The following is a 24083-nucleotide window of genomic DNA, read 5'->3' on the forward strand; positions in this document are numbered from 1 at the left end:
ATCACACCTTGGAGGGTGATTGAAAGAACGATTTTCACGTCATATTTTTCCACAACATATCTAGTAAACAAAACAAATGCTGAAAAAACAAAGGAATTATTGCAGATATCATATTTATTTAGATCAGCAGCGGCGCCTCTCTAATTACAATTTGCCAATCAAATATCAGCCTCGCTTGACGATCTAATGTGGACATCTGGAGACGTTACTGTAGCACCACTGTAGCCCATCAACAGAGACGCTCAGACAGTGGCTACGACCCGTTACTCAAACTACATTTGAAATGCTGGGAACGTACAAAACCTGGCTAACAGATAAAAATTCAAAAGCAGAGAGATATGCTAAAGTGCTGACACCGGGTGTCATTCAAATGCAGCGCACATGATTGTACAACAAACTAACCCTCCCTGTTTTAGCATGTGCAGGGGGAGATGGAATATACACAGCAATCATATAATAGCGGCAGACAACTGAAGAGTATGAGGGAAAGCTTCAGTACTGCAATGGGAATGCAACACTCCGGTGCTGCTGTGCCTGCTGGAAAATAACAAATCTGACCAAACAGAGATTCTGACCTGCTGTTGCGGTTGTTGTTACCTACATAACTGTTACAAAAGGAATCTAAATACTCACTTCAATCACGTGAAATTAGTAGAAATACAAATTGCGTGCATGTCATGGATGCAATTTTTGCACTTGACAGAGAATAATACATTGAGCGCGTTTTCTCTTTAGGCATGTGGCGCCACATGAAAAAACACTACACATAAAGAAACTGGAGGGTTTTATTCTCTAGTTGTCAGCGTTTTAAGGAGTATGTAGGTCATGATGGCACACTATCAGAATACTGAGAGAGAGCAAGCCTTATTAAAGAAACATCAATCTAAAAATTCACCAACATCGCGCTGGTTTCTCTACTTCCAGGGGTGAAACTTGGAGAGTGTGCTCTGTAGCGATTGGCTGAGACCAGCTTCTGAATGCACACCGCTCTCCGCTGGAAGTCAAAGATTGCTGACCTGTATACCATTACACTGACTCTGAGGTGCCAGTTTTGCACTCTTCAATGGTCTGATATTCAATATTTTCTTCTTCTTCACCCTGCTGATAATAAAAAGACAGGAAGTGTTGCTGCCTGGCTTCCCACATGAACCAGCGCCTCTGCCTTGTCCCCACCATCGCTCTTCGTCACCCGCCAGACCTGCAGCTTTCAGCATCACAGAGGTCGCGTCAACAGAATTATTGAGGCCGTCAAGCAGCTCTACATACAAGCATAGCTGACGCCCAACTTCCCACTAAGCTGTCCGAGGGCCACAAAAGACCAGACCAGAGGCTTTTGGCAGGTTGAGCTATTCTGAGAAACCTCCTCCAGGGTTAATATTGCTTTGTGCAATTAGAGCACAACAGCAAAGGGAATCCATCCCGAAAATTTGGGCAAATTAATGCACCATGAGGGGCATTAAAAAAATGTTCTAACATGTAAAAAACAAGACGGTTTCACATGGATGTTTTAATGCGAGCTGAACAATACATAATCATGACTTAGGAGGCAAAGGTGTTGGTGCAGGAGTAGTCAGTGAGAGGAGGTGTTCGTAATGTCCTTTAAATATGTAACGTTTCCCGACCAGTCTTCGAATATAATGTCTGTATTTCACAAGCGCTGAACCTAGGAACCGCACAGGTATTCACCCAGGGCAATTTTCACAAGCAGAGAGCACAATGCATTTCTATTTTGTTCTCCCTATGACAGAACTAAGCACATTTCGGTTTGGCTCTCCCCGCCAGGCTCAGCCTGGCGCACACAGGGAGAGTTGTACTGTTACAAAGTCAGGCCCACTCCTCAATCTTGCCACTTGGTCTTGACCCAGAAAGTCCACCAGAGCATGCTGAGCCATAAATGTTAATCTGTAGGTTACAACAGTGTGAAGCGGTGCTGCTCCCAGAGCTGGACCAGCAGGACAGCGTCCTGTGGCTAATGGCAGGTGGCTTTCATCTCAGCCTGCTTCGGCAAGGGAGCAGCAGTAAATGTTTGAAACAAAACCAAGAGATGCCACGCTTTGAATCTTCGCCTTTCCCGATTTAAGCAACACAGCTGAAGAAAGGCTTAAACATCATCAAAAACAATTACCTGCTTGTCCGTTTTGTCCGTGAACACCTACGCACAGCGCATCGCTTCCAATGCTTCTGCACGTAGGTGAACGCCGAGATGCAGGCGTCAGTTGATGTTATGCACAGCAGACCAAGTCATGCAGTGAGTCTACAATAGCCATGATGTGGCTACAGCAGCTGCACCCTTGAGAAAGCTCCGCTCTCCTCCCCAATCAAAATGCAATGGCAGGTATCACATTATACTGAGCAGATATGGGAGATGGAAAATACTATGTAAATCCATGTTTAGGCTAATATAAAATTCTATTAATATTCTTAGCTGTTGCTCAAGCTCGTTGAGACGTCCACATTTTAATTGAATGGGAAGTTTCTAAATTAAGGAAAGCAATCTGTGATTTCAACACACACATTGTGACTTCAGAGACAGCATAAGGCACATACAGTCCTAAACCTGCTCGCATCCATACCGTGTTTTTTTCTCCCGTGCAGCATACAATGTAGTTAAGGACCACAGTGGTAATGCATCAAGTGCTGTCACGAAATATCCCTACTCTAAGCACATTTCAAGAGCATGCAATCCCCTCCCCCCAAATCCTAGGGTGACTTTCAGCAATAATTTGGCAACTTGCAGGAAAAACATTTTTTTTTTTTTTTTTTTTGTCAGGGTAAACTTTGCCTCAAGTGTCACAACGCTGTGCCAAACCCAAATAATCCCTTGACTTAAGGTCATTACAAGTAAATATGATGGAGGTTTCGCCATCCGGAGGCCTGGTTTCTTTAAATTTCTAAAGTACTTCAAGATCCTATACGCATCTTGGCATGCTTTACTTTCACGCCAACTATTTATCATGATGTCTGGCTATGCTCATGGGAGGAAAAGGGAAATGTACTGCGAGAGAAAACAGGTGAAAGAGAGTGCAGCAGACAATAGCCAGGCAGGCTGCGTGTTAATAGTAACAGATTAGAGGGCAGCAATTATGTAAAGTAAATATGACATGGAACCGATCCGTGGAGCCCAGGGAACTGTGGGCAGTTTGTCAGGCTGCATTAACCTTCACATGTTTGCTCTGATGTGTTGAAACAGGAGAGTCGGCGATGCTGTTTGCCATATCAAATGTTATAATTCATAAGGTCATCTTCTGAGCCACTATCTGCATCAACAAGTAATGAGAGCTCTTATAGGCGCAGGTCTGTGCATCGACTCTCCCTCAATATCTCTCAGATCTTAGAGGAGTAATTTTTACAGAGGGAGAGAAGTCATCTTGATTGCCCCTTAATAATCTATAAAACTGTTTAGGGCCAGTATTCAAGCCGGCATTATCCCTAAAGGAGGCAGTTCTCATCACACAGAATATTAAATTCTCCACAGGAATAATGAAAGGGGAAATTACTTAAGGACATGAACATGGAGTGGCAGTGTTGTGTACACAGTTCTTCTAATATTTCTGAATTAATTAGATGATTTCAAGCTCCAAGCGTGGTAAAAACCACCTCGAGAATTTCCTGCTCTCGGCTGAAACAGAAATTGTTGTCACCCGCTTTGATTAGAGGGATTAAAGGGCAATAAAGCTTGAAGCTGAGGCTAAAGCCTCAATAAGGGGTCACGGCAGCAAGCTTACGTACCTCAGCGCTGGTTGTGCAATCGCCTGCTACATTATGTGCACAATGTAAACCTGACAGTGGTTTATTGCTTTTCACTGCAGAGTGGTGCAAAATGTGTTGATAGCTTAATGTTCACAAGAGCACTGTTCTCACTCCAGGTGTGCTTCTGAAAAGTGTAAACACCAAACACTTCATCTATCAGGAATGGTACATACATTCTTAGCATAGACTGTGATGTTTGATTTGAGAAAGTGAGTTTAAATTATTATCACTGCCGTGGAAAAAAAGATAATACAAGCTGTTCTCATGTTCTGCTGCTCTACTACAAAACCACATCAATATCACCCAATAAGTGTCACTGTAATGCCTTTACAGGCTGGCACAAGGAAGACAGACTGTTTCTACGCTAGTTTGGAGCCGTTTTTTGTTCTTATGTGGCCCAAGACACAGCCAAAGGCTTGTGGAGGGGTGCATAAGTCACTGCTGAGGCCTGAAGTGTTGAAGATCTGTTTTACTTGACTATTCCAGCCCTCGTCAGAGGAGGAATATGAAACAGAAAATGGCCTCAACTGCTGCAGTTCCTCAACAGCACTCTGGACAATAGCCATAAATCAATTTAGCTGGACAGATATACTTGTCCTTCTGGGCTATCATGTGGACTCAGATGCGCGTGTTTGCAGACTGCATACACGCTGATCCATGCCACAGTGAAATCAGCTCAGCGTTTCTCTCCGGCTCATGCCAAGCACTGACAAGTCACCATGTTATAAAGCTGAGACACAATAAAAGGAGGAACTGAATCCAGCTGACGTCTAAACCATTCTGTTTAATTAGGAGCACTTTCTGAAGAAATGCTACTACGACCAAAACACAAAACCAAACCACAAATTAAACACTGCACATCCATCCAACGGTCGTCCGGCAGCCATCCCTCTCTCCTAACAGAAAATACGACCCAAAAGTTGCAGCATGTCCGACCCACGAGGCACTGAATCCCAGTGCCAAACAAAACCTTCCTAGGGGCCTCTTTCAAATTCAAACGGTCCGATGAAATTTCTCCACCTCCTCCACCTCAGGCCAAAAACCACAGATTTGGTACAGTTTAGCAAGAGTGTGTGCAAGCTCATCGACACTTGAATTATTAGTGGATTGAGCGGGTTATCTCTGCAGGTGATTTACACCCCAGCGAGGCTTTCAGGCTTTTATAAAGCATTTTATGTGCAGATAAATTCACTTACTGGAGCAAAGCCATCCCACAGTGGCAGCTCTTGGTCAGATGTCTTGAGGACACTGAGGTGAGAGGTGATGGAGACTGGGAGGAAGATTATGTTCTTATTGTCAGCACTGAGGAATAAAATGACTTGAACATAACCTTCAGAAAGCAGCAGCACAACCTATTAATTTTCCACCTATGAGCTAATTTCAGGAGCACAAAATTAGGTGACTTTTACAAATTGCATCTTTCTGAATGCTGAACTTGAGGTTATCATGTTATTTCCCCAAATTGGACCTGTTCAGACACGCTTACATCCCGCTCAACACTTAAACTCATTACAGCAGTAATTTTAAAAATCCACAGGGCATGGATCAAAAAGTATGATCTAATTCGTTTAATCAAGATAGTGATGGGAAAAAGGGGGCTGGCAGCCCGGCAGGTTTCGGCTCCACGTCTTGTCAGGGGACTCGGGATATTGCAACAGAGCGTACAGACCAAATTAGACACCATTATTGAACAAGGACCACCGATTCTGCCCGTTTATATTAATCACGCGGGTGGCTTCCACATAAAGCCGAGGAGGAGGGTAAAATACTACCAGCACACTGACCTGCACGAAGCTTCAGCGAGCCTGTCCGAGCCAGAGGCGCATAAACTTCCAGCGGTGCGCTTTAGTCCAAACTTGCAGGCGGCAGTGTGCAGAGTGCGTCGCGGTGTCTTTCTCACAATAGCCGCGTGTGCAATGTGGCACAGCTGATATTCTTCACAGACAAACCTCTTGCGAATCTCCCCCAGAAAAGCTCTCGGCTCTGCCGTCGACACCGACCGCGCACGCCTCGGAGCAAGCGGACCTGGGAGAGGACGCTGTGCCGCGTCGCGGTGTCAGGAGCTGAGAGCTTCAGGCGCCAGCTCCGTGCGAAACGTGTCTGTGCTCAGAAAGCTTCCCAGTCCTCCCAGTGGCTCAGCGCAGCCAGTACTTCCAACAATGCAGTTGTCCCCCACGCAGGAGGCACTACAAATGTTCCCCGTCGGCCAGCAGCCGTGCAGGATGCGCGCCTTGTTTCGCTTAAAGAAAACTCACTCGGTCAGGATGCGGAGGCTCACAGCCGCTCAGCTGCTCTTTTGTCCGATATGCACTTGTCAGCTGATAAACTGCGCATCCCGTCGCCTTGCTCAGCGTCGCATCTGCTCTGCCTATCAGCACCGGTGTTGTGGTGGAGGCCGTAAATAAAAAAAGGAGGGTCAACTGTGACCTCCAGCTGGCGAGCAACATGCAGCTGCACGTGTGAGCCGAATTAGTTCCATTATTCGAAGAAGAGTGTTTACCTTAAAGGACCCCACGTTAACTTTGACCACAGCAGTTTGATCCCACCTGCCAAAGGACTCGATAAGTCAGTCAGAGGCTGGAAAATGTCCCCTCAAATGGAATCTGACACAGCATAGGTGGCTCTGCTGCGCTTCAGCCCACCTGCCTGCGTCCCCTCAGCCTACCTCTCCTCTTTTGTATTGAGGAGCTGCTCGTTAAGCTTACCTATGGCCGCGCGCGCTGCCACATAATTGGTCAACACTCAAAATCTCAAATTTCTCACCTCCAGTCTGACAAAGGGAAGGCAAATGGCAGGCTGATGTAAATAAACGTGTTATTTCTCACAGAAGACCAGCAGTGAAGGGTTATTCAAGCTGTTAATTAAACTGTTAGACAAACATGGAGGCCCGAACGACTCGCTGTTCCAATGCAAATGTTGCAGTCGAACAGGGCTTGATTCATATTGTTTTGCTCCAGCCACCATCTGCAGTGGAATTGATCAACTGCAGCAGAGATGTGCAATAAATACACACAGTTCGAGTTCTATCATTAAGAAATGTTGTTCTAATGAACATCATTTCAAGATTTTGTTCCATCTTTCACACTGACACGAACCAGTATATGAGTTGGCTTTTGAGGGGTTTGACAGGCCTCTCGCTGCTGATTTCATAGACAGAATTGAAGTTCTTTAGAATTTTGTAAGTGTGAAAACTTCATCTTGATGAGCTCCGGTTACAGAGATAAGTGCGCCTGCCTTCCGGCCATTTTCCGTCCCGGTCTTAAACCAAAACCACATTTACTTTGAATTAGCTTTGTGATTGAAGAAAACATGTGAGACACTATCTCATAGGCTTCAAATGATAGCATTTAGAGGATAGACCACAGAAAGCAGAGTTTCATTAATTACAAAAGCAACAGCCCACTAATCCCACTAGAAAGGCATTTTGAGGCAAAGTCGTTTTGGTTCTGAGGGAGAGAGAAGATAGAAAGACTAACAATACCAGTGGTAGATCACAGACCTTCGAGCTATGGTCTGCAGGCCCCATGGCTCAATAGGGGGCCAACTACTGCAGCTCTGACTGGGCAATTTTTTTTTTAAATCCCCTTCCTGAATTTACCCCACGTCCGACCACATGCAGTGATGAAGTTATCACTGAGGACAGCTTTTCTCCAAGCAAAATCAGTCCTGGCCTTCGATGCTTGATTCTTCTATTATACCCGGAGCACATCAAAAACTCGCCTCCATCAAATGGCATTATCTGCATGAAAGGCAACTGCCCAACAATCCATCTCCAACTCTGCCATTCAATCTTCAGTCAAGGGCATGCAAAAAAAGAAGGGAGAGAAAGAAAGGACATAAAAAGGGAGAGGAATTTTCTGTAAGAGCTGCTGAAGCCAATGCCCCTCCTGCTTCCATCCCTTTTCCTCTACTTCAAGTCTAACTACTTTTTTCCCTCTTCTGTAATATTCTTGGGGGCTTTTCAGAGACTGTACGTGGAAGTTAGTTACTAAGCAACATATTCACACATTTTATCCGCATAAAGGTTCTTTCAAGTTCGGTACACCAGAGGGTTAATGATAGATTAACAGTCCTTCACTTCCTTGAACCAAAGAAAATAGATCATTCTGTCTCACAAAAAAAAAAGCTCTCTTACTACAACACATCTTTAGGTTCCATCTTTGATACAGAGTTCCTCTCCGTGAGACCTTCAGCGAGGCTTTCGTTTCTCCCAGTTACACTTGCCATGCGAGTCCATGCAGTCAACTGTGCCCTCTATTGGAGGCCAGTCACTTTCAACAGCCAGATTCAAAGGTGTAATGGGTATTCACATAGTAGCTGGGTTTTGCATGATGAAAAGAGCCCCGGAAGAATTGGAAACTAGAGCTTGAATATGAGGTAGATGTGAGGTTTCAACATAAAAATAAGCTTCATATCAAACAAATGGCCCACAGACATGTTATAGATTGATGATAGAGTTTCCACACAGAGTACAGTTGTATCAGCATGAACACGCAGTGCTTGATTCATGCATCCCGTAGCGCGGAGCCTTTTTTAGACTCGTTGATTAAAGTCAGGAATAGTCACTAAAATTAAATGCAGGAACATACAGTATTTGCTGCATTTGCTTCCCGGTTTGTGGGAAGCGTGCCTGAATACACAAAACATGAACCAGAAACTTCACCATTAAAGCCCAAGAGCATAGCATACATCAAAGAATAAAAGGCTGTATCTCTCCTCAGCTCCGTATGTTTTACACATGTTCAGTATCAGCAGAGAAAACAGATGGGCCACACCGCGGGGACAGAGAGACCTGTGGACATTATAAAAAAGCAACATTGACAAATTATGCATACACTCCCTTACTCGTCCTGTGCATGCCGGAATTTGTCCCCAAGGGGTCAGACAGCGAGTCTGATGTGTTCAAAATTGTGTCTTGTCTTGTGTGATGTATGTTAGAAAGCAAAAGTAACAATAGATGTGCACTCTGTATATGTGCAGTGCATTATATGCACACTGCAAAGGCTATTGCCTTTTGTTAGTCTAGTATTGTGTTAGGCAAACTAAACGGACATGTATAAAGGGATTGGACAGTACTTCCCTTTTCATGTGGAAATGAATCCCTTCCAAAGGGACAAAACAGCTTTCACCCTTAGTTACACACCGAGGATTTTAGGGAAGCACCTTTTTTCCTTCACTTGTGGGGGAAAGGAAAAAGGAAATAAAGCAAACATTTATTGCGCCAAAAAACGTTTATTTGAGCCAATATCATCAATTTCTAAAGGACCGAATATTTCAGTACAAAAATGAAGCATTTTGCAAATGAGTCTGGGATTTATTCAGAGGACCGAAATCTTTCAGAGTCGCCTACAGTAAAGGAGGACGGAGATGGATGCCTCTCTGCCAGGCTGTCAAATCTCAGAGGACACTTTGAAACTAGGTGGGAGGGCCTTGGTTTCCTTCTGAGGCCATTCTCTGAACATTTATATTTATTGTAGTGGGTCGACATGACACCACCAAGTCTAAAGAGGGAACTAGAATACCTGAGAAACAGGACGGCGGGAAAACAATTTTCAGGCGGATGACAGGCGATTAGAAAGATTCCTGCTTTATTTTCAGAATTTTAAACATCCTAATCTTTACTCTCAAATAACAAACTCTGCTTGTACTTGATCACAATCAAAACCTTTGGGTCACAAAAAAAAGTAGAATTCCTCAAGGAAGGAAAAAGAAACTTGCCCACAATTTATTTTCTGAGTTTGGTGGTAATAAAAAAAAAAAACCCACAACTCCTCCTGGCTGAGATTGACTTTTTCAACATATGGCTAAAAAAATGACTTACAGTAAAATGAACTACCTTTTGAAATATCAAACAGGCTCAGTGTCATTCTAAATTTTTCAGATGGATGGACAGCCTCAAAGGGGAGAGACATGTGGTCAATCAAAGCTAGTGGTGGGAGACCTGGTGAACTACATGCAGTTAATTTGAAAAGATTAACCAGGAAGCAAAGAGGGCAGCGCCCGGAGATAAAACACACTTTTTCTGAGCACGAGGAGTCTGACAGTCGGTGGCAGAGCAGACAGGAGCTGTTTTATTTACTTTTTCAGGAAGTTACAGGGCAGCACAGTAACATATAACATCATGTGTGGGTAGAAAGGGCACGTTGCTCTGCAGCAGGCAGCACGCCGCTTCATGGAAGTTATGAGTTCATAAAACCTAATCTAACTCTGTTCTATAATTTCCGAAACATGTGATCAGACAATGAAAAAAATCCATTTGTGTCTACAGTATCATCCTCTGTATGTTAGCTTGGGTAAATGCAGCTCATTTCCTTCTACAGCAGTAGTTTATTGATGGAAAAAAAGGCAAAGGTTTAATTAGTTTTTTTTTTCTTAATTGTGCTAACTGCACATTCTATTACTCAGAAATGTTGCTGTAGACCGGCTCACTGCTTTGTACAGTGAGGTTTTAAATTATTCGTGTATAGCTCCAGCAGCTATGCAGCAACACTGGCACAAAAGGCAGAATCAAGCAGCAACCGCTAGCAACACTATGGAAAAGCATGAAATGAAAACGCCGCTTGGATCGAGAAGGAGCTTTATAAAACGACAGTAAACATTTGGAAGTCATCACGGAAAAGAAAAGAGATCGGTAACTTCTGCCCAACTTCCCACAAGTCACAAGTTCACCGGTTCGAGTTGGATAAAGTTGGTGGTCATCCAGTTTGAGGACTGAAGTGTTTACCTGGTCACAAACACTCATCCCCTCCTGTCAGTTTGTAAACAACACAGACGTTTTTAAGTGGAGTGTGAGACACTGAACAGCTGCTGTTGTCTGTCAGGGAAGTTATTGCTATTCTAGGCATCTTACTATAATCGCCGCCGTTGTGTTAATGAAGTTTGACTTTCTGTAGGTGGTCCTCTTCTCCTCGCCTGGCTCTATCACTGCCTGCACCAAACATCTCATTATTTTTCTATTTATTTGAAAGAAACGTCCATTTCCTGTGGCAAAATCAAGTCATAAAAATGCAGATGTGAGTCAAATGTCAAGAACAGCTGACCTTAAAACTTTAAATAACATCATATCATTTGAATGATGGGGATCATACGTGTTCACCGCAGAACTGGACAGATACGTGAGCATTAGTTTGTTTACTGTACTGTAAAAGTGTCTTGCTTGGTCAATGGTCACAATTTCAAAAAAAAAAAAAAAAAGGGGGAAAAAAGAAATAAGGGATCTTTAGCAGCATTGTTTGCTTATGTTATGTGTTATTATGAGATGTTTGGAAAATGCTGAACGTCAGCATCACCCTCAAATATCCATTCGCTGGCTACACTACACGGGAGCAAAAAGAAAAAAGTGAGAGAGAGATATTAAGTAATTGGTGCTCTGACACCTAAAACCACAGCTGCAGATAAACGCTGGACGCTGACGGATACAACGGACCAGTCTGACCAACCTGATGGACAGCAGATTAAACCCTCACTGTCACAGTAACAGCAAACTTTTCCAGTGACTGGTCACCTGACCTGTCAACCTTGAAGGCAGAATTACTCTAAATATAAAACCAGTTTTCCTCCACATGAGACTGCAGTGCACGGACACCAAAGCTAACACTGCATGTGTGGTTCGGTGTCTTTCTGTCCGCCTGTTGCTGCGCTGCAGGTGAGATCCTTCATGTGGGCTCAGTTTATCTCCTCTCCTCCATTGTTGAATTGTACCAAAGGCTGCGTCCAGCCCATCATAGCTCAATCTTAAGAGTAAAGATCGATACTAGGGTCCTATTCAATGGTGAAATGGGCAGTAAGGTGTGCACATGTCTGTTGGATTACAATGGATTAAGTATTAAGTCACACTATAATGAAAACTACATTTCCTACAGCTATTCCTTTTGTTTGTTTTGTTTTGTTTTGCCAAAAATCAACAAGCATATTTTCATGTATTTTACCATCAAAATCTTATGACTTTTCCTTAAACATAAAAAGTGTTGAGTTAATTGTAAACCAGGAGGTTTATATGAAAATTAAAACCAGTAATACCATTGCAGACTTGTGATCAGTCCCACTGCTGGCAGTTTGTATCAAACACATTTTTGTCTTGTTGTTTTTTACATTTGTGTATTTCTTCAGAGAGAAATTGGACTGGGCAGATTCTGACTGGTAACCAATTCATTCATTAATTTGGGAAAACACATTAAAACGAGTGGTTGCTTAACTCAATACAATATAATATTAGAAAAGGAGCTGCACTGTATTTTTATTTCGTATTGCACAATGATATTAAAGAACACTACAACACTTCGGGCCACCTGTTTTCTTCCATTTCCATCAAACCAACCACTTCCTAACTGATATGAAATTGGTTTATGGATGGCGATCACACCACCCCGGTGTGCCAACATCCGGTTTCAAACAGGGGCCAGGGGCCCACCAGACTCTGAATATAACAGATAACCATCTGGCCAAATGAAATTGAGGCAAAGTTGCATCTTTGATAACTCAGCAATAGCAGTTTGAAGTTTACTACTTAATCCAATACTGCCATTTGATTTGTTTAAGTGCTTTTGCTTCTCCAGCAAGACTCTGCCCCCCTTCAACCGATTCAAGGCAACGCAGACCCCTGATTTCACCAGGAAATATCTCACATTATCGAAGCAAGATCCTCTCAAAAGAATCACACATAGCTACACCTCTGTATCACACTCAGAGATGTGCCGAAATTCGTCTGTGAAAATGGTGGATAACAAGGCCTTTTGGTACCAGAGGCTGTTTTTAATTGGCTTCCAGTTTAAAAACACACTCCCCCAGAAAAAATAAAAAAAAATAAACACCTCTGGTTCGTTTTCCATCTGGGAATAAACAACTTCCCTTTGTTAGGTTTGCGGTGGTAATGATAAATAGGATGAAAACCCAGAATTCAGTCGTGTTTTTGCAGCAGATTTGATTCACTGTATCAAACCTGAACAGAAGCTTATGATTATCACAGAGTCCCAGTCTGTCCTCTCATGTACGGGACCGAGTCAAAGTAATACTTCAAAGTAATATAACTCTTCTGAATTGGCATTGATACACAAAAATGCATGCAGAATTTTTGGTGGTGTCTCCAGTTTAAACAGTGATAGATCACTGAAATAATGATGTTTGCATCGGCACATTTTTCACAACAGAAGAGGAATTGACAATTGCCAAATTGATCGTAAACATGAGAGAATGATGCATCCTGTTTATTGAATATTGTACCCATTCTTTATTCCTGAACCAAGAAATGTTTTTTTTTTTTTTTTTTTTTTAAAAACAGATTTTACTGAAGTTCTGTTTTCTGTCAAGATGCAGAACCCAACCAATTATTTTCATCCAGGCCTTTCGTGAGTTTAAGATAGAGTCCTGCCTTGGAGAGATTAACCTGCAGCTATTCAACCTGGTATCACACCAAAGCTTGTTACAGACCCGCCGGTCCAGGGTGTCAGCTTTTTGCCTCGCCTCAGCGTGAACACTTTTCATTCTGGGGTGATGTTAGCAATAATCAGGCGAAGTTTGGTTCGGTTTGAGAAAAGATCGTGGTTTGGGTTAAAATAAGAATGTTACTTACAAAAGTTCACTTACATGCATAAGTATGTATGTATGTATGTTAAGAGCATTAACTGATATTAAGTTTGTTACCTATAAACCCTGATCTCCTGTGTGAACGTCCTCATTTGGATTCGGTCGTTCCTTATTGTACGTTCATCATTTGCTCCCGTCATTATCGCCCCCTGCTGGTACTGCACCTTCATACACACATGTCTTTTCACTCCTAGGCTTTGTCTAACGTGACACCGACACGCTGTCCTCTAGTGGATCGGCGGGTCCATCGTACACTTTTGCATGATACCGGGTTGAATACTGTAGAGCTGATCTCCTGCCGGCACACTGGTGATCACCAGCACCATGTGCATTTGTATTGGCTGCTCTGCTGGAATTAGTCTCTGTGAGCCTGAGATGAGGTTGGTTTTTGAAAGAGATGTCTGCTCTGCACTATGCATTTCCACACCCAACAAATCCCTCAGTACTGGTTTGAATTAATCAGCACATGCTATCATACACAATAGAAAACCCTTGAATAGTTTGTACTGCAGGAGAGGAATGAAGGTGGGATTTAGCCTGCACAAATTCAAGTTTAAACAGACACTAGAACACCTTGTAATAACATCCTGCTTTACCAAAACAGCAGCTGCACTGCCAAATTCCTTGTGCTGTACTAAAAGTAAAAGTGATTCTGATCTAATGTTAGCTAAGTACATCGTTATGCTCTCCCTTGCTGGTTGGTGCACTTAGTGCAATAAGCAATAACATTCACTCCGAGAGGACTTGGTTAAACGTAGGCAACTTTGTGTGCTAAAAGTGCCAGGGTAAGAAAACTGCACTGCGTTTATCAAAGGCTGGATGAACGCAACTGTGCTCCAACACAGGGCTAATGAAGAGATATGTCCTCCATTATGGGGCCATATTCCTGCTGCAGCGATTAGAAAACTCTCCAGAGGGGCTCCATCACAGGCTTTCATTGAGTCTGGACCTTTGCAAATCTTCATATCCTGCACAATTTTCATAAATTGAAGTCTAATGAGCGCAGTTGACATAACTATGATTTATTGTCTCACAGGGTTACCAATTTCACCACTGCACTGCAAAATTATGAATGTCAAGGGTTTAATCATATTCATATATATTCTCAACAAGGGGAATATGATGTGTCACGTGAGTAAAAGGGCCTAAATGTCTCTCTCCTTTTATTGTAGGTGTGTTATGATAATACTTGCAAACATGCAGAGTGCTAACAAGCTCCCTGAGGTGGCCTGATATTGTTGACGGTGAGCACAGAGCAATATCTTTCCAGGGATCTCTTTGGGACACACTTCAGTGCACTGTGGCATGCTGCTATATTACGATTGCTCTATCTTCAAAAACATAATTACCATAACGATACTGTTAATGTTATGTGTGTAATTTGTAGTTTAGTATTGACGATGTAATTTGGTGATTGGTTTTGAATATTTCAGTGAATTGAAGAGTTTATACTATCAACTGCTAAACAGGGAGATGTAAAAAGCAGTGAGCTGCTTTAATACGATGAGTTTTATCACTTCGCAAATAATTTTTTGACATAATTGCACTTCCTGCGTGGGTTGTTAGAGCTGTTTTAATTCAGGATTGACAGAGGCGAGATGTGAGAGTGGTTATAAAATTGAGCTCCGCTCTAAAAGTTCAAATCAACACGCACCCCGTCATCGATAGTCTTACATCTTCTTCTCCATCCCGACCACTCTGCGACTGTGACTGGTCAATTTTTCAATTAGCTTCCCCCTTCACCTCATGAACTATCAAGGGGGTCCGCTGCTGAGGTCTGGATTGCGATGGATGGCGTACAACAGACCTACAGTGCTCGGCCATTGTGAGAGCAAAGCAAGCATTGATAACAGCTCGTAGAACTATTGACATTATAACATTTCAGTCTGCTGGGCCACAGTGGCACTGAGCTGCAATAAATTGAGACGAATGATCAGTCGATGACAATTTCCATAATCGTTATACCTTCCGTAATTCATCAAGGTAATGATACCCGCGTCCCTAATGTCACATTTATTCCATTTTGTGCACAGCGGCAGGCACAGAGCGAGCCCCCCCGACCCACTCCCCTCGCAAAAGGATTGATTACACACCAACTGCTTTTTGCTCCTGCTTGTGAGTGGAAGAGCAATGTGTTATTTGACCAAAAATAACAATGAAGAGGATGGGAAATGCAATCTAATTCCACTCATTCAACTTCCTCTCTCTCCCCCCGTGACAGACGAACAGGAGGCCATTACATTTCAGCGCTGGCACCGTTTGCAAACCAGAGGGAAGACAGAGGTCTCTGGAACACATCGAGATTCATCATTACCACATCTCCCGTCTCCTCCGCTCATTAATGGCGTAGTTTCTCTTTGACAATTATTCGTCATTATTGGCAGACGATAGTGGTGTGAATGAGCGCTGTGATTCCATTACAGACGCAGTCATTTGAGATCCATTTCCTGGCCCCTGTGTGCTGCATCGCGCCGCAGACATGCGTCAGCACACCTTGACCAAAATAACAACTCCAGCCACAGAGGCGGCACCCGAGGTCTGAGGCAATTCAAAACTCCACTGTAACCACTCTTTTCTGCTTTGACGCTCTTATATGTGAAAATACTGCACGCAATATCGAAACATCATTGGTCAACATCCTGTTTAAACTGAGCATGCTGTGCAGCAGCATGCTGTCAGTCTGTGCTAACAGTGAGGGAGTGCTCTCATTCGAAAGGTTTTCCAAGGCAGCAAGAGCGTCAATAATAAAGTCGACACCACTGCTGTTTAGTTTTCACTAAGCCTGCCCTGCGTCCACTACGCTGAAATCATCAAGGCTGACACAGTCAAATCACTGAATGGCAATGTGGCAGAATGATCTGTTATATTCATACTCACATTATGAGAAACCTAACTGACATGCCTGACTTAATCTTGAGATTAATTAAGCTGCTGGGAGACATCTTACTCATTATAGTTTTGCTTTTTTTCTTTGTTTCTGTATGACCTGTGCAGAAGTGTACGGATGCATTTTGAAGAACAGACGTTTGTTTACAAGTTACTGCAGGAGGGGAAAGATTCTCTGTTTTCAGAGCAACAGGTCGACTCCCTACAGCATTAAGAAGGAGCTGGATGGGCAATAATTCAGTATTATCGCTTGAAATCATATTGTGCTAATATGTTATCATTTCTAAAATGACGTCCTTTAAATGAATGATTCCAGGCCAACTGTGATTAAAAACAAACAAACTGATTAAAAAAGTTTTGCACGGGAAAGTTCTTCTGATTAATTGTACAACAGTGGAAAAACATCAGTTTGATCAGTTTATATGCGAGTCTGCACACATTCCCATACTGTGACATTGATTATGGCCCAGCTGATATTGATTTTGGAGGCCGCTACTGATATCGATACTTGAGAAGTTAAAAATCCGATAATGATACACAAAAACAACAACATTTATTCAGCTACTATCATGTGTGACCAATCACAAGAGGCTTTTTCATGTTGCTCAGGCCTGTTAAGCCCACGCGTGCAGGTCACAGTGTGGAGGTTGTGCAGGCGCAGATGATCGCCAAAAAAACTCGTCCAAGAATCTATTTGATATTGTAGGTTGAAGCTAAATTAATTCATTGCTATGGCACAACAGGCATTGATTTATTAACACATTAAAAGAGTTTGATCAAAGTGGCCGGAGCTGGAAATTCCTGCCCGACTTGAAAGCATGGACTGTTCTGCTGAGACAGGCTCATGAACTGATGCTCTCGCTCTCTTGTTAAAAGTCAAACTCGCTCACCCAGTAGTCCATCTCTCTCTCTCTCTCTCCCTGCAATCAACTTAAATAATAATCCACTAAGATCACCCAAACAAGATGGTATTTCCTTCAGTAGAATTAAAATGTCACTGTTCAAAATGAATGTATTGGTCTGTAAAATCCACAGCAAAGAAAAAACAAACATGATAGATAATACGCTGTTTCACTTTCACACGATTTGAGCAATATGCCCGCGTCTGCCGCTCGGAACAAATACAAACTGTCGTGGATAAATAACAAGCGTTCTCTGCATCGAAAATGTTTCGGGAAAAGATTTAAAAAGTGTCATAATCAACCAAACGTGTTAGTCGGCTCCTTTCACACGATATCAGTCATTTCTGTTTTAGTGAGACCAGTTGGAAACCATCAAAGGAAGGCAAACTATTAACTTCTGTACAGCTAAAGTGACTTTGGTTCATCCAAAGCTGAAATCCTGGCACCGTGCCAGCACAGGTGGACAAACTATACAATGACATCACTGTTTTTAAATAACACGGTGACATATACAGATACACATGCAACCAGCTACAGCTGTCTGATTCAATACGACAGAGCAGGTTTAGCTGTCAGAGCTCGTCATAGGTCCCATGAAGCATGTAAGGTAAAATAAATGAGCTTTAATAATACCTTACATTAAGAACAACCTGTGCTTGGGTTAGGCTTGTTTTACGTGTCATGTATTTGCTGTTGTGCAGCATTATGTGCACACTGTAGATCACAGAGCGGCTCCTGGAAAAGGAGCACACATACACAGACTGGCTGACTCTTCACTGAGACTATTTCATTTCATGTTTGTTTTTGGCAGCACTGGCAGACTGTTACTTTCACCCAGACTGGTATTTTGACCCATCTACGCCCGTGTCTGTGTACAGTTACACAAAAATCACTTTTCTTGTATTTTCATTTTTCCCTGGATAGACTTCAAGTAGAATTTCTGTCCAAGCAGAGCCTTCAAACTGGGATCACTTTGCAAAGCAAGTAGCATCAGAGCTCTTCTGCTGCCTCTGCTCCTGTGAGTCTCCTCAACACTGTAAAGCTCGTTTCCTGCTTGGTTTCGATATAATTCATAGACCTTGATTATCACCATCTGCTGAATCACATGAATTTCCTCTACAAAGGTGTGAATCCATGAACTCCTGCAAAATTCAAACCGTAACATGTCTCAAGAGTACGAATGTATCCCTAACCTCCACAGGAGCCTTTTGACTTTCCACATCATGCTATTTTTACTGATTGAGTATGCAAGTGTGAGTGGGTGTGGGTAACATCTCCCCCCGAGGCTCGAGCATCCACATGCACACTGGATTGACATGGCATTGACTTATCTACCAAATCCCGAGACAAACTGTCAATACGAATGTCCCAGGAATGCCAAGCCAGGGTCAGATTTGGTGGTGATGGACAGGTTTTGGGACAGGGCGGACGGCCGTTTCAGACCAGCTGGTGAATCAACATTCCCATTAAAACTAGCAAATGCACCAGGAACTTAAGTTTACGATTAAGAAAAATAATTATCTCAACATCTTTCAAAGATGAGAAGAACTTTCACAGCAGCTTGGTTGAGCACTACAGAGGGCACGAGCAGCGGGGAGTGGATATAATTGAGCTGAAATTGGTCTCCCATGGCAATGATACTTTGTTCAATCTAATGCTCTGCAGTGATTGGACGATCTGCTCTCTCATTCCTTCTCTTGAAAAGAGGTTGAAAAGAGGCCCATCTATTAGGTTGCCTACCATCAAATCTTTGATAGGAGACTTAATTCTCGCCCCAAGGGATAACAAGATGTTTTTATCGGCCAGACACAGAGCAGACCTTAATGTTGTGAATATTATCTGATACAGGCATGTCTACAACAAGTCTTTACAGATTTGCAGACTCATATGCATTTAGTAAAGAACACACATGAATGGATGTAATTTTAAACACATACGTAAAGGAAGGCATCCTGTACGTACTCTAAAAATGTGGAGGATAGTGTTTCTGTTCTGTAAATCGGACTGTGTGTTGCACTGAAGCACGTCTAATGTTCTTACGTGAAGCAGAAAATCAAACTTGTTTATATTTTCTGACCTGAACCAGTGTTTGAATAGAATAATCGATTTCTCATGCATCTCTTTTGGATCAATATTTACATGTGGGAGATCAGAAAGTGGAGGCATTTAAAAGAGAGTGGAGATGAGCCGTCTAAATAAAGGTCTTGATCTCGCTCTGTTTTTTTGTATTAAAATAATGGCAAAGGTTTGGCCAACAAATGTGACTGTTAAACCCTGAGATAAGCTCCTCGGTATCGCACATCCTGGCATGTAGTTTGACTCCGCATTCATCAACGCTGAAAGGTTTTTTGCAGAACTGTATCCAATGCAATTAAAACATAACCAATTTCCAAGGCCCCAAGCTATTTTCAGTTATTGTAGTGCAGTTAAATGTAGCCTAAGTGACATGTGCAGTAGTGTCCAAGTAAAATAGTGCCATAATCACAATAATAAATTTCATAATCTGGATTTAAAGGATTAATAAACCCCCTATAGAAAGTGTCACATTGTTATCAGTAGTCCATTATGACTAATGCATTCTGGGAGTTACTCTGGGATGACGTGTTTATGTAATAGACGGGGTGTCCTAATATAGCAAATAATTATACTTTTTTTTTTTTAAAACAGCATGCAGCTGAATCAGGTGTTTCTCAGATTGAGGACAGAAAACCTCCAGGGGAAAAGGGACTGGAGCACACTGATTGATTTGCAGCCTTTAATAGTGCAAACAGACTAACATTTCCACACTACTACGCGTTCATCAGAGTCAAAATGGACAAAGACGTGAGGCAAACAAATCTAGAACAGGTGTACAAGTGCCACTGGATAACCGTTTGGTTCACGGATCCAAGGGTGGGAGTTGCCACAGTGTCAAACCTCATGCTCTATAATCACATGAGAAACAAAACAACACAGACACATCTTAGAGTTACAAAGATAGAAGTACAAAAAGTACAAGTACTGCATCCATCAAGTATGACGAATTGGAGGAAACATGGGAAATTCAGTTCTTTATTTAGGCCAAAAGGTGTTAGGGGTGTAAATCCAACGTGCCTCTCTGCAGAGCAGTGAGCTGATAATGTCATCAGCTCCAGCACGGTGAATTTCTTTCTGTTCCCCAGAACTTTAATGATGCTGCCGAGCTGTGGTTAGCCTGCGCATGCTGACAACAGTGGCATAGTGTTTTGTGTGCACATTGCAGTTTTTATTGCAGTTTATGAAGGCTTTTCTGGCGTTTTTTTTGTATTTGTATTTGTATTTGTATTTTTAAGCCGTGCGTGGATGTGGATGCATCTCTGACGAGTTAGACCATCGTGCACTGAGGCCACGGCAGAAAAAGCCTGTACGTTGATTAAACAGCCAGGAGGCAGCGTTTGGCTGATACTGACACCAGAAAACCGCCAGTCTGCTTCTCAGATTGCGAGAACATTTAAACGTGATGAAGGGGGGCGCAGAGCTGATACTGTTGACTTTTGAGGGCATTTTAATGTTTAAGGATGGTGCTTTCTGACCCTGCCTGCCAGAGGAGAATGCTCGGTGGAGAAAGTGATCCGTGAGGAAATCATGGTAGCTCTGGTTTTCTTAGCTAACAGGGATCCTCGCTCTGTATGCAGGGCCCTCTGATAGGCTGAACAGATACATGCTTTGGGCTAACCCCTACGCTGGAATCACTCTTTCCTTTCAACAGCTTGAGGCTGCACAGAAACTGCAGTGCTCTGCTCTGTCTGATTTCAACTCACTGAATATTGGAGTCAGTTGAGCCTCGAGGCCAAAATGAAGACCTGAATTCATCACGTTTCCTGTAATTCATTACACTTGATGGATGCAGTGCTTTTTGTATCCTGTTCAAGCAATTATCCAGTGATAATTGGACACCTGTTCTATTTTGACTCTACGTGTTTGCCTTATGTTTCTGACCATTTTGACTCCACAGCATCTAACACGGCATCAAGCAGATGGCGTGTTGCTATGGCTACCTGCAATTTAATATACCTTGCGCACTGATTTACACAACGGTTTAATTCTTGACGAGTCTGGGTTTGAAGCCCACTTTTATATACAGTTTTAAGGCACAACCTGCCAATCAATCAGAAAAATTGTTTCTATATTTTCCATGGCTTTGTGATTATACTGGTGAGCACAATTACCCTCAACCTTTTGCATTAATTTTGTTTTAGTCAGTAATCTCCTACATCTTCTTCTGACAGCTGTATGACCCTGATCAAAGGAGGCATGTATCAACCTGTATTGTAGCTATGGGGAGTTACTCGTCTATAATTACATGAATGAATAATTGCGACTGCACACCCGCTGGTCAATTAAGGAGAACTGTGTACATCAGATGATAATACCGATGACACATTTCTCTATTCTTTTCTTCAAAGAAAAAGTTAATTGGAGGTCTTTATATTAACTGTTACTAGAGAGTTGACAGTATAGAGTTTACCAAAAAGGAGGGGAGAGAGAGTGAACAATGTGATAAAATATAATAATATAATAACATGCAGAAACGCCTGAAAACAGCCCAAACGCATTTTTGACCCCCCACTGTTTATCCTAAGCCCAATATTTATAATATTTATAATGTACAGTACTGTAGGTTGCTGTATGTATTTTTTTCTCTTTTTTTCTCTTTACCAATTCTATTTTTCAGATTTTCCACAAAAAACACGACAGAAATGTTTCCTATCTCTTGTGACAAAGAAGTACATTTCCCAAACATTAAGTCACAGAAAAAAAAAAAAACAGCGGCATAAATCATTGAAATGCTCAAAACTGCCATAAATGTTGCAAAAAGTGCATGTAAACGTTTTCCTGCAGCTGTATACGATCAGTCAGAGACATATAATGAAGCAGCAAAGATGTGCACGCGCTCGTCCTCCATGTGATGTCTGACACGGTCGTTCTTTTTTTTTGTGTGTGTGCTCCAAGGAGAAGCTAAAACAGTTAGATAAAAAAGTGCCAACTATGCTGCTGAGTCTGTCGCTCGACTGACTGACACTTCTCATGATAAATTCATGGCAGTGACAAGGCTGAGTGACTCTTGGGGCTTGGGTTAATTTGTCAGGAGGCCTACTGAGCTATGAGTGGTGGCACAATGACAAAGCAGAATGTCACCATTTCGTTGTGGGAGAGAGAGAAATAGGCCGTGAAATGGCTGACTCTCTTGGACCGGCGTACATGATACCAGAGATATGCCACGCTCACCAAGCCATGTCTCTAACAGCGGGAGTCAGGGTTCATCTGAGTCTATTTTCAGCTCATTGTAGACTTCTGATCAATGGCTGGGCATTTTGGTTTTGTGTGTGTGTGTGTGTGTGTCGCCGGGGAGGAGATGTTCTTGCTCAGGGGCCACTGTTTGACAGATCCTAAAAATGTTTCATCCATATATTGACAGTGTGGGAAAGTATGTAAGTGTTCACATTTACTCAAGTACCCAAATTAAGCTACATGTTTGGCGTGTGACTTTTCAGATTTTTATCAAAATTATAATTATTGTAGAAAAATATTCTACATTATCATTGTTTGGAGTGATATACATAGCAGTTAAATTAGCCTCAATCAATGCACTTGAGTGTATTTCGACTAGAATCTGTGAATAATGGTGGGTAGCGTGAGTATTTTGACTGCACAGTTAGTAAAATCAACAAATTTAACAGCAGCAGTTGAATGTTTGAGAACGCTGATGCATGACAGGAGTCGCTCAGCTGCTGCATCTTGTGTATCCATCATCGTATCATAATGAATGACTCTGACATTTTCCGCTCAGACAAACAGCTGAAGCTTTGTTTTTACCGGCGCTGGTCAGTGCACTTTCTGTCAGACATCCGCAGGAAGCAAAAGGCACTCGGAGCTCTAACTCCTGCAATAATCACAATACATTAACCGTGAGCAGTTATGCTAATGAGGCTGAACATGACCTGCTATATCAATGTCGTCATTAATTAAGCTGATTAATTTTAACTTTAATCAGTGGATATTTCTGTCAGTGTACTTGTCTTCACCTGCCTGGTGATAAAATGAGCTGGGGGGATAAAACTCCTGGTGAATGGCATCACCTGCTGAATAACATTAACTGTGTGTCACCGGCACTTCACTCTCCTCTTCCAGTCGATTCAAGCAAAGGACTAAACTTTCTCTTGCCTATTTTTATTTCGACATCCATTTAGTTGCTAGGCAACCAGAATTGCATAGCTTATACTACGCAAAGCTCCGTTTATACCTGATGAATTCCTCCATCGCCGGTGACTCACATGCGTGCGCCTCGCATTCGAGAAGCAGAAAGACTGTGTGATCTGCATGACCTGCGCGATCACGGCTTTAACCTGAACTTAGTATTTGATGTTATAACTGGTGCGTTTTTTTTTTCCAGTCACTGTTGGCTTTCAACTCCAGCAGGACGGGTCACAAAGCAGGAGCTTTGAGGAGAGCACCCACTAAATTGAACATCATCAGGCGAGTCACAATCCATAAAGCAGAGGTCCACAGTGTCATGGAGTATGTTTCACTGAGATGGATGAGTGCTCAACCTACTCATCTTTGCCAGACGAGGGCTTTGAAAATTACTGGAGTGGACCAGGTCTCCTGCCTGTTCTCAATTAGCCATCCACAGCCGTAGCCACAGACGTCAGGTGGCTGCTGTCTCGCTGCCCACCCACTACTGCCCCATTCCCGCCACCATATGTCAGGTGTTGCACCACTCGCCATACCAGACCACCATATCTCCACTTCCACTCAAGAGCACACTCCTCGGACAAAGGCTTAATCCAAACTGCTGTCCAAATATAGAATAGCCTCCCAGAGGAATGTCTTGGACAGATAACAGACAGTGGTCTCCGAGCCTTTAAGGGCAGATGAATGGAAAACCTCCTGACCACACCGTTAACAGAATTTGACTGTTGAACGGCAGTGAACCATGTGATT

General features: G+C 42.6%; 1 protein-coding gene across 2 annotated transcripts in view; it reads right to left on the bottom strand.

Moving 5' to 3' along the window:
* Nucleotides 1-6305, bottom strand: part of LOC143325623 (teneurin-3) — a 140910-nt gene extending 134605 nt beyond the window's left edge. For both annotated transcript variants that reach the window (XM_076738836.1, XM_076738835.1), the window contains exon 1: nucleotides 5535-6305. The gene's annotated coding sequence lies outside the window, so the exon portion shown is untranslated. The remainder of the gene's footprint in view (nucleotides 1-5534) is intronic.
* Nucleotides 6306-24083: the final 17778 nt, after the last annotated feature.

Source organism: Chaetodon auriga, chromosome 9 (genome assembly GCF_051107435.1).
Source record: "Chaetodon auriga isolate fChaAug3 chromosome 9, fChaAug3.hap1, whole genome shotgun sequence".
Lineage (NCBI taxonomy): Eukaryota > Metazoa > Chordata > Actinopteri > Chaetodontiformes > Chaetodontidae > Chaetodon > Chaetodon auriga.